A 15,678-nucleotide genomic window follows, 5' to 3' on the forward strand; every position below is an offset into this window, starting at 1 on the left:
TTTCGTAGCATATTAGGAGAATTTCGGCGGCAGGTTAGGATAATTAGGCAGGTTAGGAGAATTAAGTTAAGGTTAGCTAAAATGCAAAAAAAAATACCTTTAACAATTTGCTAAAAGCTGGATTCCTTTTAGACAGGAACCCTTTTTCATAGGCCTAGATTACATGGTTGCATTCAAGACAAGGTCATTTTTATTTTATCTGTTGTCAGTGTCAGAAGAGTAGGCCTAGACTAACGTAAACTCACTCACTTTTGTACATCACCTTGATCCGTACATTTGACCTTATTTTAGCGCCCCAAAAACGTAATACTTCCAGATCAACTGTAATGTCAATACCATTGTAAAGCACAATTTCTCCCCTTTCCAACAGAATCAATTACATGACCCCCACGCTGCCCGTTTCTGTATGATTCAAGAAGGAAATTAGCTCTTTTTAAAAATGGCGGATGGGGAGGCGGAACTAATGCGTGATAGTGAGAAGGACAGATCTTGTGTGGGAAAACTTATTTAACTTATTTTTTCACTCGATCTTTCCAACTTATCACCTTATCATCCTCTAAAATGTAAATAGAACACTATAAAGAGTTTATATAATGTGTCATTACATACCTATTTGAAGTTTTGTGTCGAATATAAATCGGGTTTTTAGGGCGGTGCGAAAGTGATCTTCAGAAGTAAACAGCGGCTTTGAGAGTCATGATCGCATGCAGTGATGACGCAAAAAATGACTAGGTATCCCCACCCTACTCCGTCACTGTCCATTTCTTGTTTTTAAATGATGAGAGAAGTGCTACACCTGGTGGAAGAGAGCTTGTAAGAGAAATGGTTGCTTTATGCGTGCTGTACGTTACGACATGACTCGTCATGATGTAACGGAGGGTCCGTTTTTTTCAACTTTTCTCCAATACTATAGAGCCATTACCATGTCGATCAACGCTTGAATAGAAACCGAGTTCACACCCCAGATTTTGAAGTCAACACAGTCGCTACAGTCCCATTAGTTTTCTTTGCAGCCTTGTTTGAATGTCGTGGTTGCGCACATTTGTACGGAATGGGGTGAGCTTACGTTACCATTGTATTAAAAAAGTGTATAATTTAAAGTGTAGTAGAATTGCATTTGATGTTTTTCAAATGCCATATTTTTCCTGTGTAAAGGAAACATCTTTGATATAGCCTATAAACCTATGTCACTACGCGCTTATTAATAGCCTAAATTATACTATCCAAACGACTCATAACATTAGGAATATTAGGCTTACATTTGTCTGCAAACGCGATGATGTTATAAAGGTGATTTTTTTTATGGTGAAAAATAGCTTCCCCAAAACTTGAAACACGCTACACATGCTAATTGCTAGACTACAAGCTATCTAGCTATATAATTTTGGCTAATTTAGTGTTGTTGTTAACACCTGGTTAGCATAACATCTAAACTAAACTCGAAATCGATCAGACTTTTAAATTATTATTTTTTTTTACCAGATAAGTTGACTGAGAACACATTTTCATTTACAGCAACAACTTTCCAGTGATGAAATGATCATAGCAGACGCGTTACTGACAGCTGTCTGGGTTCAGGTCTGCACTGGAAAAAGGTTTCTTCGCTTTTTTGACAGTTCTTGAGTCCTATCTTGGTGTCACCAATGGTGTTTCATAATTGCGGGGAATCTGTAAACATATTTTTTTCTTGTTGTCTTTCCTGTCTTGAGCAGACAAATATTCTACAGAAAATTATTGTGGGTGATGAATAACCAGTTTTAGGCAATTATCATGCAGTTTGGGGTAGCCATTCTGCTGTTGTTGTCAGAAGAATTAATGCGGCGGTCTTCCAACATCAAATCAAATCAAATTTATTTATATAGCCCTTCATACATCAGCTGATATCTCAAAGTGCTGTACAGAAACCCAGCCTAAAACCCCAAACAGCAAGCAATGCAGATGTAGAAGCACAGGTGGCTAGGAAAAACTCCCTAGAAAGGCCAAAACCTAGGAAGAAACCTAGAGAGGAACCAGGCTATGTGGGGTGGCCAGTCCTCTTCTGGCTGATTCTGGCTGATTATAACAGAACATGGCCAAGATGTTGAAATGTTCATAAATGACCAGCATGGTCAAATAATAATAATCACAGGCAGAGCAATTGAAACTGGAGCAGCAGCACGGCCAGGTGGACTGGGGACAGCAAGGAGTTATCATGCCAGGTAGTCCTGAGGCATGGTCCTAGGGCTCAGGTCCTCCGAGAGAGAGAAAGAAAGAGAGAATTAGAGAGAGCATACTTAAATTCACACAGGACACCGGATCGGACAGGAGAAGTACTCCAGATATAAAAAACTGACCCTAGCCCCCGACACAAACTACTGCAGCATAAATACTGGAGGCTGAGACAGCAGGGGTCAGTAAGCCAGTGACTCAGCCCCTGTAATAGGGTTAGAGGCAGAGAATCCCAGTGGAAAGAGGGGAACCGGTCAGGCAGAGACAGCAAGGGCGGTTCGTTGCTCCAGAGCCTTTCTGTTCACCTTTACACTCCTGGGCCAGACTGGTGGTAGTAATTTATTTAACTTTGTCTCCTCGGTAAGAAAAGCACCACTTATTTTTGAAATTAGGAATCGAATGTGCCATTTGTTTATTTCTGTGTTTAAGTGACTAATGCTACTACTTTTTGGGAAATGTGTTGTATAACCCACTGAAGAGATGAGTCTTCAGTAAAGACTTAAAGGTTGAAACTGAGTTTGCGTCTCTCACATGGGTAGGCAGATCATTCCATAAAAGCTCTATAGGAGAAAGCCCTGCCTCCAGCTGTTTGCTTAGAAATTATTGGGACAATTAGGAGGCCTGCGTCTTGTGGCCGTAGCGTACGTGTAGGTATGTACGGTAGGACCAAATCAGAGAGATGGGTAGGAGCAAGCCCATGTAATGCTTTGTAGGTTAGTAGTAAAATCTTGAAATCAGCCCTTGCCTTGACAGGAAGTGTAGGGAGGCTAGCACCGGAGTAATATGATCAAATCTTTTGGTTCGAGTCAGGATTCTAGCAGCCGTATTTAGCACTAACTGAAGTTTATTTAGTGCTTTATCCGGGTAGCCGGAAAGTAGAGCATTGCAGTAGTCTAACCTAGAAGTAACAAAAGCATGGATTAATTTTTCTGCATCACTTTTGGACAGAAAGTTTCTGATTTTTGCAATGTTACGTAGATGGAAAAAAGCTGTCCTTGAAACAGTCTTGATATGTTTGTCAAAAGAGAGATCAGGGTCCAGAGTAACGCAGAGGTCCTTCACAGTTTTATTTGAGACGACTATACAACCATTAAGATTAATAGTCAGATTCAACAGAAGATCTCTTTGTTTCTTGGGACCTAGAACAAGCATCTCTGTTTTGTCCGAGTTTAAAAGTAGAAAGTTTGCAGCCGTCTACTTCCTTTTGTCTGAAACACAGGCTTCTGGCGAGGGCAATTTTAGGGCTTCACCATGTTTCATTGAAATGTACAGCTGTGTGTCATCCGCATAGCAGTGAAAGTTAACATTATGTTTTCGAATGCCATCCCCAAGAGGTAAAATACATAGTGAAAACAATAGTGGTCCTTAAACTGAACCTTGAGGAACACCGAAATGTACAGTTGGTTTGTCAGAGGACAAACCATTCACAGAGACAAACTGATATCTTTCCGACAGATAAGATCTAAACCAGGCCAGAACTTGTCCGTGTAGACCAATTTGGGTTTCCAATCTCTCCAAAAGAATTGATGTTATCAAAAGCAGCACTAATAAGGTCTAGGAGCACAAGGACAGATGCAGAGCCTCGGTCTGATGCCATTAAAAGGTAATTTACCACCTTCACAAGTGCAGTCTCAGTGCTTTGATGGGGTCTAAAACCAGACTGAAGCATTTCGTATACATTGTTTGTCTTCGGGAAGGCATTGACAGCCTTTAAAAAAAAAATCGATATAGGCCGATAGTTTTTTATATTTTCTGGGTCAAGGTTTGGCTTTTTCAAGAGAGGCTTTATTACTGCCACTTTTAGTGAGTTTGGTACACAGCCGGTGGATAGAGCCGTTTATTATGTTCAACACGGGAGGGCCAGGCACAGGAAGCAGCTCTTTCAGTAGTTTAGTTGGAATAGGGTCCTGTATGCAGCTTGAAGGTTTGAGGGCATGATTATTTTCATCATTGTGTCGAGAGATATAGTACTAAAACACTTGAGTCTCTCTCTTGATGCTAGGTCCTGGCAGAGTTGTGCAGACTCATGACAACTGAGCTTTGAAGGAATACGCAGATTTAAAGAGGAGTCTGTAATTTGCTTTCTAATAAACATGATATTTTCCTCAAAGAAGTTCATGAATTTATTACTGCTGAAGTGAAAGCCATCCTCTCTTGGGGAATGCTGCTTTTTAGGTAGCTTTGCGACAGTATCAAAAAGGAATTTTGGATTGTTCTTATTTTCCTCAATTAAGTTGGAAAAATAGGATGACCGAGCAGCAGTAAGGGCTCTTCGATACTGCACGGTACTGTCTTTCCAAGCTAGTCGGAAGACTGCATCTAGGGTATTGCGCAAGGTTATATTGAGTTCCTCAGTTAGGTGGTTAATTGATTTTTGTCCTCTGACATCCTTGGGTAGATAGAGGGAGTCTGGAAGGACATCAAGGAATCTTTGTGTTGTCTGTGAATTTATAGCATGACTTTTGATGTTTCTTGGTTGGGGTCTGAGCAGATTATTTGTTGCAATTGCAAACGTAATAAAATGGTGGTCAGATAGTCCAGGATTATGAGGAAAAACATTAAGATCCACAACATGTGTTCCATGGGACAAAACTAGATCCAGAGTATGACTGTGACAGTGAGTAGGTCCAGAGACATGTTGGACAAAACCCACTGAGTCGATGATGGCTCTGAAAGCCTTTTGGAGTGGGTCTGTGGACTTTTCCATGTGAATATTAAAGTCACCAAAAATTAGAATATTATCTGCTATGACTACAAGGTCCGATAGGAATTCAGGGAACTCAATGAGGAACGCTGTGTATGGCCCAGGATGCCTGTAAACAGTAGCTATAAAAAGTGATTGAGTAGGCAGCATAGATTTCATGACTAGAAGCTCAAAAGACAAAAACGTCATTTTTTGTTTTTGTAAATTGAAATTTGCTATCGTAAATGTTAGCAACACCTCCGCCTTTGCGGGATGCACGGAGGATATGGTCACTAGTGTAGCCAAGAGGTGAGGCCTCATTTAACACAGTAAATTCATCAGGCTGAAGCCATGTTTCAGTCAGGCCAATCACATCAAGATTATGATCAGTGATTAGTTCATTGACTATAATTGTCTTTGAAGTAAGGGATCTAACATTAAGTAGCCCTATTTTGAGATGTGAGGTATCACTATCTCTTTTAATAATGACAGGAATGGAGGAGGTCTTTATCCTAGTGAGATTGCTAAGGCGAATATCGCCATGTTTAGTTTTGCCCAACCTCGGTCGAGGCACAGACACGGTCTCAATGGGGATAACTGAGCTGACTACACTGACTGTGCTAGTGGCAGACTCCACTATGCTGGCAGGCTGGCTAACAGCCTGTTACCTTGCCTGCACCCTATTTCATTGTGGAGCAAGAGGAGTTAGAGCCCTGTCTATGTTGGTAGATAAGATGAGAGCACCCCTCCAGCTAGGATGGAGTCCGTCACTCCTCAGCAGGTCAGGCTTGGTCCTGTTTGTGGTTGAGTCCCAGAAAGAGGGCCAATTATCTACAAATTCTATATTTTGGGAGGGGCGGAAAACAGTTTTCAACCAGCGATTGAGTTGTGAGACTCTGCTGTAGAGCTCATCACTCCCCCTAACTGGCAGGGGGCCAGAGACAATTTGTCGATGCCGACACATCTTTCTAGCTGATTTACACGCTGAAGCTATGTTGCGCTTGGTGATCTCTGACTGTTTCATCCTAACATTGTTGGTGCCGACGTGGATAACAATATCTCTATACTCTCTACACTCGCCAGTTTTAGCTTTAGCCAGCACCATCTTCAGATTAGCCTTAACGTCGGTAGCCCTGCCCCCTGGTAAACAGTGTATAATCGCTGGATGATTCGTTTTAAGTCTAATACTGCGGGTAATGGAGCCGCCAATGACTAGAGTTTTCAATTTGTCAGAGCTAATGGTGGGAAGCTTCAGCGTCTCAGACCCCGTAACGGGAGGAGTAGAGACAAGAGAAGGCTCGGCCACTGACTCCGACCCGTTGCTTAATGGGGAAAACCGGTTGAAAGTTTCTGTCGGCTGAATGAGCGACAACAAAGAGAGAGGCAACAAAGAGACCAAAGATAACCCTGAAGAAGCTGCAAAGCTGCATAGAGGAGATTGGAGCATCTGTCCATAGGACCACTTTAATGCTTTCCGTTTGAGTTATATTAGGTTTTATTTTCATTGTCGGTACAGTCGGTAGTCATTTAGGGAGGTCACCTTGGGCACAGGGACTATGGTGGTCTGCTTGAAACATGTACTGTAGGTATTACAGACTCGGTCAGGGAGAGGTTGAATGTGTTGTAGGTGAAGGCACTTGCAAGTTGGTCAGCACATGCTCTGAGTAGGTGCTCAACTTTCAGTGGGGACTGGGGGGAATTACTGTTTGACTTAATAGAAAAAAATATTTATTCCCAGTGCTGAGCAAGTAGTATAACTGACATGTAATGTCAGCTAGTGTTTCATCCCCTCTCGACAGGAGTTCTGTCTGAAGTGAATGAACCAGCTAGCTAGCTAGTAGCTACCACAGCCAGTTCAGCTCAAGCCTCTAGCTATCTGTTAGGTAGCAGTGTCTAACAGCTGTTGTATGTGAACATGTTTTGTAGAACATGTTTTGGATTTGTGAATAATGATAATTTCAATAATTGAAATATTGATTCTATTCTTGGATAAAGAGAGGAGTCTCGGCAGGTCAGGCAGCCAGGAAAGACCAGTCTGTCACGGCACTGAGGTGAACTTTTGCATATGCAACACTTTATTCTATCTGTGCATCAAACACTGGACAAGCCAAAAGCGTCAAAGAATGAAACTATTTTAAGGCAGTCTACTAAACCACTAAAGTTGATTTCCAAACTGTTTCAAGGGTTGATAGGCTTTTCCCGGTGACACACAACATGTAAAACAAAAATGTGATTAAGACCTGGGAGACACTACTGATGATGATGGATACGGATATGTTTGAATGCCCAGTCATGTTCATATCATCTTGCAAGTCAATTACTGCAGTATAAGACCATCCATAGAACGTACTTTATGCCAGTGAAACTGAATATCATGCACTCAGAAATGTAGTTCCTCTGCTGCAGGAGTAAAACACAAAAGGGTATATATTTCAATATGTTACATTCTTGTGAAGGCTGGCTGAATTCTGGCATGTTCTTTTATCTCAGCATGTCTACAGATTCTCCCTTCTCCCTGTTTTTGTTTGCTTGGAAATGTTGATACTGGAGACTGTTATCAGAAGAAATTGTGTAACCTATAGCGGCTAAGAAATGCATTGCCATTAATGGAACGTTTGTTATCCTCTCACAATGTCACAATGGATGGCATAAATGTTGAGTTATGTATCACTACAAGATTATGGGTATACTTGGGCAATTTTCATAAGGTCTGGATGCCTATTGAAAAGATGCCCCCGGTCAGTGGAGATACCTATTTAGGCAATCCCTAGCTGCTATGCTGCTCAGTCCTGACCCTCCCATACTGTTGGTTGTCACTCTGGCATTGGCCTAATACACCTGAAACCAATAATGAACGCTTCACTAAGACCCTAAAGCTTAGTGGGATGTGTTGGGTTGGGGCAGTGCAGGGTGGTGGACCCCTAGGGGCAGCTATATTGTGTGCAAGTAAAAAGAGCTCTAGAGTACTATTAGCCCTATGATATGAAATACAGTGCACTCCGTAATTATTATGACAGTGAATCATTTTTTCATCTTTTGGCTCTGTACTTGAAATCAAACAATGACTATGAAGTTAAAGTGCAGACTAGGGGAACTATTTACAAATGACAGCCCATGTTGTACATAGTCCAACCATTTTAAGGGGACAAAGGTATTGAGACAAATTCACTTGTATGTGTATTAATGTAGTAAAAAGTTAAGTATTTGGTCCCACATACATAGCATGCAATGACTACATCAAGCTTATGACTCTACAAATTTGTTGGATGCATTTGATGTTTGTTTTAGTTGTGTTTCAGATTATGTTGTGCCCAATCAAAGTGAATGGTAAATAATGTATTGTGTAGTCAAGGAATTTTATTGCAAATAGTCAAGTCAATTTTATTGTAAATAAGAATATGATATGTTTCTAAACACTTCTAAATTAATGTGGATGCTCCCATTACAGGTGATAAGTGAGAAAGTTACAGACGCACAAATATCATACCCTCAAGACATGCTAACCTTTACAATACCAGGGGAGGTTAGCATTTTATATCATACCCCCAAGACATGCAAACCTTTACAATACCAGGGGAGGTTAGCATTTTATATCATACCCCCAAGACATGCAACCTTACAATACCAGGGGAGGTTAGCATTTTATATCATACCCCAAGACATGCAAACCTTTACCATTACAATTATCAAGACATGGGAGGTTAGCATTTTATATCATACCCCCAAGACATGCAAACCTTTACAATACCAGGGGAGGTTAGCATTTTATATCATACCATCAAGACATGCTAACCTTTACAATACCAGGGGAGGTTAGCATTTTATATCATACCATCAAGACATGCTAACCTTTACAATACCAGGGGAGGTTAGCATTTTATATCATACCATCAAGACATGCAAACCTTTACAATACCAGGGGAGGTTAGCATTTTATATCATACCATCAAGACATGCAAACCTTTACAATACCAGGGGAGGTTAGCATTTTATATCATACCATCAAAACTTGCAAACCTTTACAATACCAGGGGAGGTTAGCATTTTATATCATACCATCAAGACATGCTAACCTTTACAATACCAGGGGAGGTTATCATTTTATATCATACCATCAAGACATGCAAACCTCTCACCATTACAATTACAGGGGAGGTTATGATATTTGTGCATCTATAACTTTCTCTGTCATCATTACTCACATTTCATTCAGGATTATCCATAATCATGGTAGCATCCACATTCATGTAGAAGTGTTAAGAAACATATTCAACAACATTTTTCAAATCTACCAGCCACTCAGATATTTTACCAGCCAAAATAAAGTTTCCCCACAAAAATAACACCAACAAAAAAATGAATGAGCATGCTTTGCAATGTTTCTAAAACAATACATGTATTACCAGTAAGAAGTAATATGATATATTGTTTAATTTCATGACATTTTTTCTTTTAACCGAAATATCACAGATGAGACAAAAATATTCACCTGCCCCTTCAAGGGCGGGATGTTACTGTGGTAACATGACTCAGTCATTTTTGTGCCTGTGAGTACTGGTGCATAACTCCAGGATTATTGGAGTCGAAAGGAGTCGAGCAAGACGCGACTCCACATGAGTCGGAGTTGAACAAGAGTCGACTCCTTTCGACTCCAATCACAAGAAACGGATGCGCACACACATACACGCCTTCTCATTATTGCAGTCCTACTAGGATGACGACATTTGCATTCTAGAGGACTAACATGAGCATGATGCTGCCCATTTGCCTATAAAAGGCCTTTTTTGTTTGAATATAGAAAGAGGGTGATGTGTAGGAACTAGAATAGTATTTAACCTTCAATATTATATTAATATTATATATTAATATTATATATTAATATTATTTTACTAGGCAAGCCAGTTAAGAACAAATTCTTATTTACAATGACAACCTACCCCAGGCCAAACCCTAACCCAGATGACGCAGGGCCAATTGTGCGCCACCCTATGGGACTCCCAATCACGGCCGGTTGTGATACAGCCTAGAATTGAACCAGGATTTGTAGTGACCCCTTTATCACTGAGATGCAGTGCCTTAGACCGCTGCGCCACTCTACTCTGAAAAGCCTGTTCTTTGCCATGTTATATCCCTATTCGGACGGATATTACTAGAGACGTTGGTTTTATGATTATTATAAACATGTGGTTTTTATTCTAGGTGTGAAGTTATTTCAACATCATGTCGAGACAATAATAGGCTACACTGATAACTTGTGCGTGGCTGCTGAACGTATAGTCTCCCCATAATATTTACATTGATGAAGTGTGATCATAATCATTATTTTAGCGATCCATCCATGGTAGACGTCCTTCCTAATAACAATTCCCCACATTCTGCTGATTTGAGCTGCTGAACCGTATTTGCACTTGACTGTGTTTACTGATGAGAAAGTGAACTTGCCATTTCCAAAATGTTCACTGGCACTATGAAGAATAGCTTAGCCATACTCATTGATATACTCATTGGTTATATCCTTCCTGTTTGGCCCTGTCCGGGGGTGTCCTTGGATGGGTTCACAGTGTCTCCTGACCCCTCCTGTCTCAGCCTCCAGTATTTATGCTGCAGTAGTTTATGTGTCGGGGGGCTAGGGTCAGTTTGTTATATCTGGAGTACTTCTCCTGTCCTATTCGGTGTCCTGTGTGAATCTAAGTGTGCGTTCTCTAATTCTCTCCTTCTCTCTTTCTTTCTCTCTCTCGGAGGACCTGAGCCCTAGGACCATGCCCCAGGACTACCTGACATGATGACTCCTTGCTGTCCCCAGTCCACCTGGTCGTGCAGCTGCTCCAGTTTCAACTGTTCTGCCTTATTATTATTGACCATGCTGGTCATTTATGAACATTTGAACATTTTGGCCATGTTCTGTTATAATCTCCACCCGGCACAGCCAGAAGAGGACTGGCCACCCCACATAGCCTGGTTCCTCTCTAGGTTTCTTCTTAGGTTTTGGCCCTTTCTAGGGAGTTTTCCTTATCACCGTGCTTCTACACCTGCATTGCTTGCTGTTTGGGGTTTTAGGCTGGGTTTCTGTACAGCACTTTGAGATATCAGCTGATGTACGAAGGGCTATATAAATAAATTTGATTTGATATCCTAATATATACGTTAATATACTTTTGGTTAAAATTACGAGGCGTTGCTGAATAAAGATGACGTAAAAACAGGCCCGCCTGCTCCTCTCCTCTCTACCCAACTTCCCCCCACAGTCCCTTAAGTCCTGTTTGTTTGGCTGCTCAGTTATCCCTCACCCATTATAGATTTGCTATTCCCAAACAATCAGAGCGGGTTGAAATGCGCATCTGGACACTGCACCCACCCACTCAGGTCAGAGTGTTATAGTCGTCCGAAGGGAGACAATACATGTTTTTGATAATGTTTTTGGACAGTAACACGAATGTCTGAATGTTGTGCGTGCATCGAAATGTACTTTGCTGGGAGGGTGTTTTTTTCCCAATCAGAATGAATTACTCTGTCAATGCATTCTATGGGATTGTATGGCTTTGTTTTTTGGACGCTTCAATTTTTACCTGACGTTCCGACCTGGGTCGAAGAACGGCAAAGCGGATGCCTTGTCCCGGATGTTCTCCAAGACGGATGAGAGTGGGGCCAAGACTGAGACGATTCTTCCCCAGAACCTTGTCGTGGGAGCCGTTACATGGAGGATTGAGGAGGATGTGATGGCGGCCCTTCGGACGCAGCCCGGCCCCGGTAGCGGTTGTTCGTGCCTGAGTCGGTCCGTTCTGCTGTTCTTCAGTGGTCCCACGCCAACAAGATAGCTTGTCACCCTGGCGTTGCTCGGACTATGGCGCTACTGCGCAGACGATTTTGGTGGCCTGCCATGGGAGAAGATACCCGCAGGTTTGTTTCCGCATGTCCTGTTTGTGCTCAGAACAAAAGTACCAATCGGCCCAGCTCTGGGCTTCTTCACCCCCTACCTATTCCTCGGCGACCTTGGTCGCATCTGGCCCTGGATTTTGTCACGGGATTGCCCCCTTCTGTTGGGAACACGGTCATTTTTTCCCTCTCTCCAAGCTTCCATCTGCCACGGAGACGTCCGAGATCCTGGTTAGGGAGGTTTTCAGGGTCCACGGATTGCCCAGTGACATTGTTTCTGACCGTGGTCCTCAGTTTACCTCTGCTGTCTGGAAATCCTTCTGTTTGGCCATTGGAGCTACAGTCAGTCTCACTTCTGGATTTCACCCACAATCTAATGGTCAGGCGGAGAAAGCCAACCAGAAGATGGAGTCCACGCTGCGTTGTCTTGTCTCCTCCGATCCCACCTCTTGGTCATCTCAATTACCCTGGGTCGAGTATGCTCATAATACTCTCCCTTCATCTGCCACTGGGATGTCCCCCTTCCAATGCCTGTACGGATACCAACCTCCCTTGTTTCCTTCTCAGGAGAGGGATCTTTCGGTTCCTTCTGTCCAGGCCCACATTCGTCGTTGCCACCGGACCTGGCATCGGGCCAGGAAGGTCCTCCTTAGAGTTTCTGACCGGTATCAGATCCAGGCGAATCGTCGCCGTATTCCTGCTCCCGCTTATACCATCGGAGATAAGGTTTGGTTGGCTACACGGGATCTTCCTCTACGGATTGAGTCGAGGAAACTGTCACCAACGTTCATTGGTCCGTTTGTGGTGGAGAGAATCATTAACCCTGTTGTGGTCCGACTCAAATTGCCGGCAACGCTTCGAGTACACCCCACCTTTCATGTCTCCTGCCTCAAGCCGGTTCGCCTCAGTCCTCTGTTGCCCCCTCCTCCTCATCCTCCTCCTCCTCGGATGATCGGAGGTGGTCCTGCCTACACAGTGCGCCGCATAATGGATTCCAGACGGCGGGGTAGAGGTTTCCAATATCTCGTGGATTGGGAAGGATATGGTCCAGAGGAGAAGAGTTGGATTCCTCGGCGTCAGATCCTTGATGACGACCTGCTTCGTGACTTCTACCGCCTCCACCCTGGCGTTCCAGGTAGTCCGCCCGGTGGCGTTCGTCGGAGGGGGGTTACTGTCACGAATCCTGCTTCCTGAGTCTGTGTTTACCTGTGTTTCTGTCCTGGAGTGTGTTTCCGGTGTCCTGGAACGCACCCTGTCTGGTTGCCGGGCGAATTAGCTTGTTGGGAGATCGATGTTCACCCGCACCTGTATCCCATCAGTAATCTGCACACCTGTCCTGATCATCACCTCTCCCCTTCAAAAGCTCTGACCTGACATCCATTCCCTGCCGGATCGTTAGCCATGAACAGTATGTCGTGCCATAGTATCAGCCTCAAGTTAGATAGAATTTGTTTTGTTGTTTTTTACATATTGCTTGCCTTAAACTTACCTCCGTTTGTTCTGTCTTCAGTTACTCACCCGGATCATTTACCCCATTCCCGCCTGGTCGTCGGAGAATTCCGCTACCCCATTGGATCCACCTATTTACTCCCATCAACTCACCACCGCTGCCCGCTACTCCACCTGGATATATCTACCCATTCATATTCACTTGTAAATAAATACTCACCTTCTTCCTACTCTCCTTGTCCTGGTCTGCTTCTGGGTTCGATTTTGAAAGAACGTGACACTCCATCCAACCTCACTGAGCTCGAGCTGTTTTGCAAGGAGGAATGGGAAAAAATGTCAGTCTCTCGATGTGCAAAACTGATAGAGACATACCCCAAGCGACTTACAGCTGTAATCGCAGCAAAAGGTGGCGCTACAAAGTATTAACTTAAGGGGGCTGAATAATTTTGCACGCCCAATTTTTCAGTTTTTGATTTGTTAAAAAAGTTTGAAATATCCAATAAATGTCGTTCCACTTCATGATTGTGTTCCACTTGTTGTTGATTCTTCACAAAAAAATACAGTTTTATATCTTTATGTTTGAAGCCTGAAATGTGGCAAAAGGTCGCAAAGTTCAAGGGGGCCGAATACTTTCGCAAGGTACTGTGGTACTGTGCTTTCGGGAAGTAAAAAAAAAAACATTCTCATCAATCGACAAACAATACCCCATAATGACAAAGCAAAAACAGATTTTTAGAAATGTTTGCAAATTCATTACAAATAAAAAAAACGGGAAAATCACATTTACATAAATATTCAGACCCTTTATTCAATACTTCGTTGAAGCACCTTTGGCCTTCATTACAGCATCAAGTCTTCTTGGGTATGACGCTACAAGCTTGAAACAGCTGTAGTTGGGGAGTTTCTCCCATTCTTCTCTGCAGATCCTCTCAAGCTCTGTCTGGTTGGATGGAGAGCATTGCTGCACATCTATTTTCAGGTCTCTCCAGAGATGTTCGATCGGGTTCATGTCTGGGCCACTCAAGGACCTTCAGAGACTTTTCCCAAAGCCACTCATGCATTGTCTTGGCTGTGTGCTTAGGGTTGTTGTTCTGTTGGAAGGTGAACCTTGTCCTCAGTCACAGGTCCTGAGCACTCTGGAGCAGGTTTTCATCAAGGATCTCTCTGTACTTTGCTCCATTCATCTTTGCCTCGATCCTGACTAATCTCCCAGTCCCTGCCTCTGAAATAAATCCCCAAAGAATGATGCTGCCACCACCATGCTTCACCGTAGGGATGGGGCCAGATTTCCTCCAGACGAGACGCTTGGCATTTAGGCCAAAGAGTTCAATCTTTGTTTCATCAGATAACTGAACAAATAAACCTTTCACACCACCGTGACCTCCTAACTGCATCTTGTTTCTCGTAGTCTGAGAGTCTTTAGGTGCCTTTTGGCAAACTCCAAGCGGGCTGTCATGTGCCTTTTACTGGGGAGTGGCTTACGTCTGGCCACTCTACCATAAAGGCCTGATTGGTGGAAGGGTGCAGAGATAGTTGTCCATTTGGAAGGTTCTCGCATCTCCACAGAGGAACTCTAGAACTCTTGTCAGAGTGACCATTGGATTCTTGGGTCACCTCCTTGATCAAATATTTGTCATTATGGGTTATTGTGTGTAGATTTTTTTAAATCCATTTTATAATAAGGTTGTAACGTAAAACAAAGGGTGGAAAAGTCAAGGGGTCTGAATACTTTCTGAAGGCACTGTAATGACCACTAATTACTTACTGTCACTTTGATAGCTTTCAGACATGTGTTCTACTGTATGGCTGTTACGATTCTTTCATGTTAGAGTTGCCAATACTACTTTGCTTATTGTTTATTGTATGTAGTATTATTCCATATTGCCATAAGTGTTATTGCATTGGTTGCACAAGTACTTTTGCAGAAGTGGTTTAATTGTTGTATTGGTAAACATCGTTTTTTTTTTTTTGCATGTGCACGCTACCAGTGTTTTCCATAGTGGCCTTTATTAAGGTGTTTATTGCGTTGCCATGGGTGGGTTAGAGAGTCATCCCAGACAGCTCTTGGAACTTGCTCATGCACAGAGTAATTTATGACCCTGTGGCGCCAGGGCAGATCTGATAAGGTCTCAGCCTGGTAGATTCTCACACAAGGCTGGAGAGAGAGGGTGCCATAAATCTTGACCCTTTGTCAATCCAAGTAATTGGTTTCTCTCTCTCTCTCCAAGAGGTGAATGTTTAAGTTTATGTTTATATTGATGCTGTGTTTATAGCCCCTTATAGACATGTTGTAAGTGTAATGCATTTGCCATTTATTCATGTACATATATGTACATTGCACAGTTATAACCCTTAACTAATGCTATTTACATGTGTGTATATCTTTGTTTTATAGAACCACAACAATAAGATTCCAAGTCATTCAGATTACCAAAACCATAACAACCTCTTCAAATGGAAACAGG

General features: G+C 42.6%; 1 long non-coding RNA gene across 1 annotated transcript; it reads right to left on the reverse strand.

Annotated features, from left to right (window-relative positions):
• Positions 1-1,955: 1,955 nt before the first annotated feature.
• LOC135520431 (uncharacterized) lies at positions 1,956-14,224 on the reverse strand. Its single transcript, XR_010452376.1, has 3 exons — positions 14,042-14,224; positions 13,434-13,519; positions 1,956-2,231 (listed from the first exon to the last, which is right to left on the reverse strand). It is a non-coding gene; the product is annotated as an uncharacterized LOC135520431 (long non-coding RNA).
• Positions 14,225-15,678: the final 1,454 nt, after the last annotated feature.

The sequence above is a fragment of the Oncorhynchus masou genome, chromosome 4 (assembly GCF_036934945.1).
Source record: "Oncorhynchus masou masou isolate Uvic2021 chromosome 4, UVic_Omas_1.1, whole genome shotgun sequence".
In the NCBI taxonomy this organism is placed as follows: Eukaryota; Metazoa; Chordata; class Actinopteri; order Salmoniformes; family Salmonidae; genus Oncorhynchus; species Oncorhynchus masou.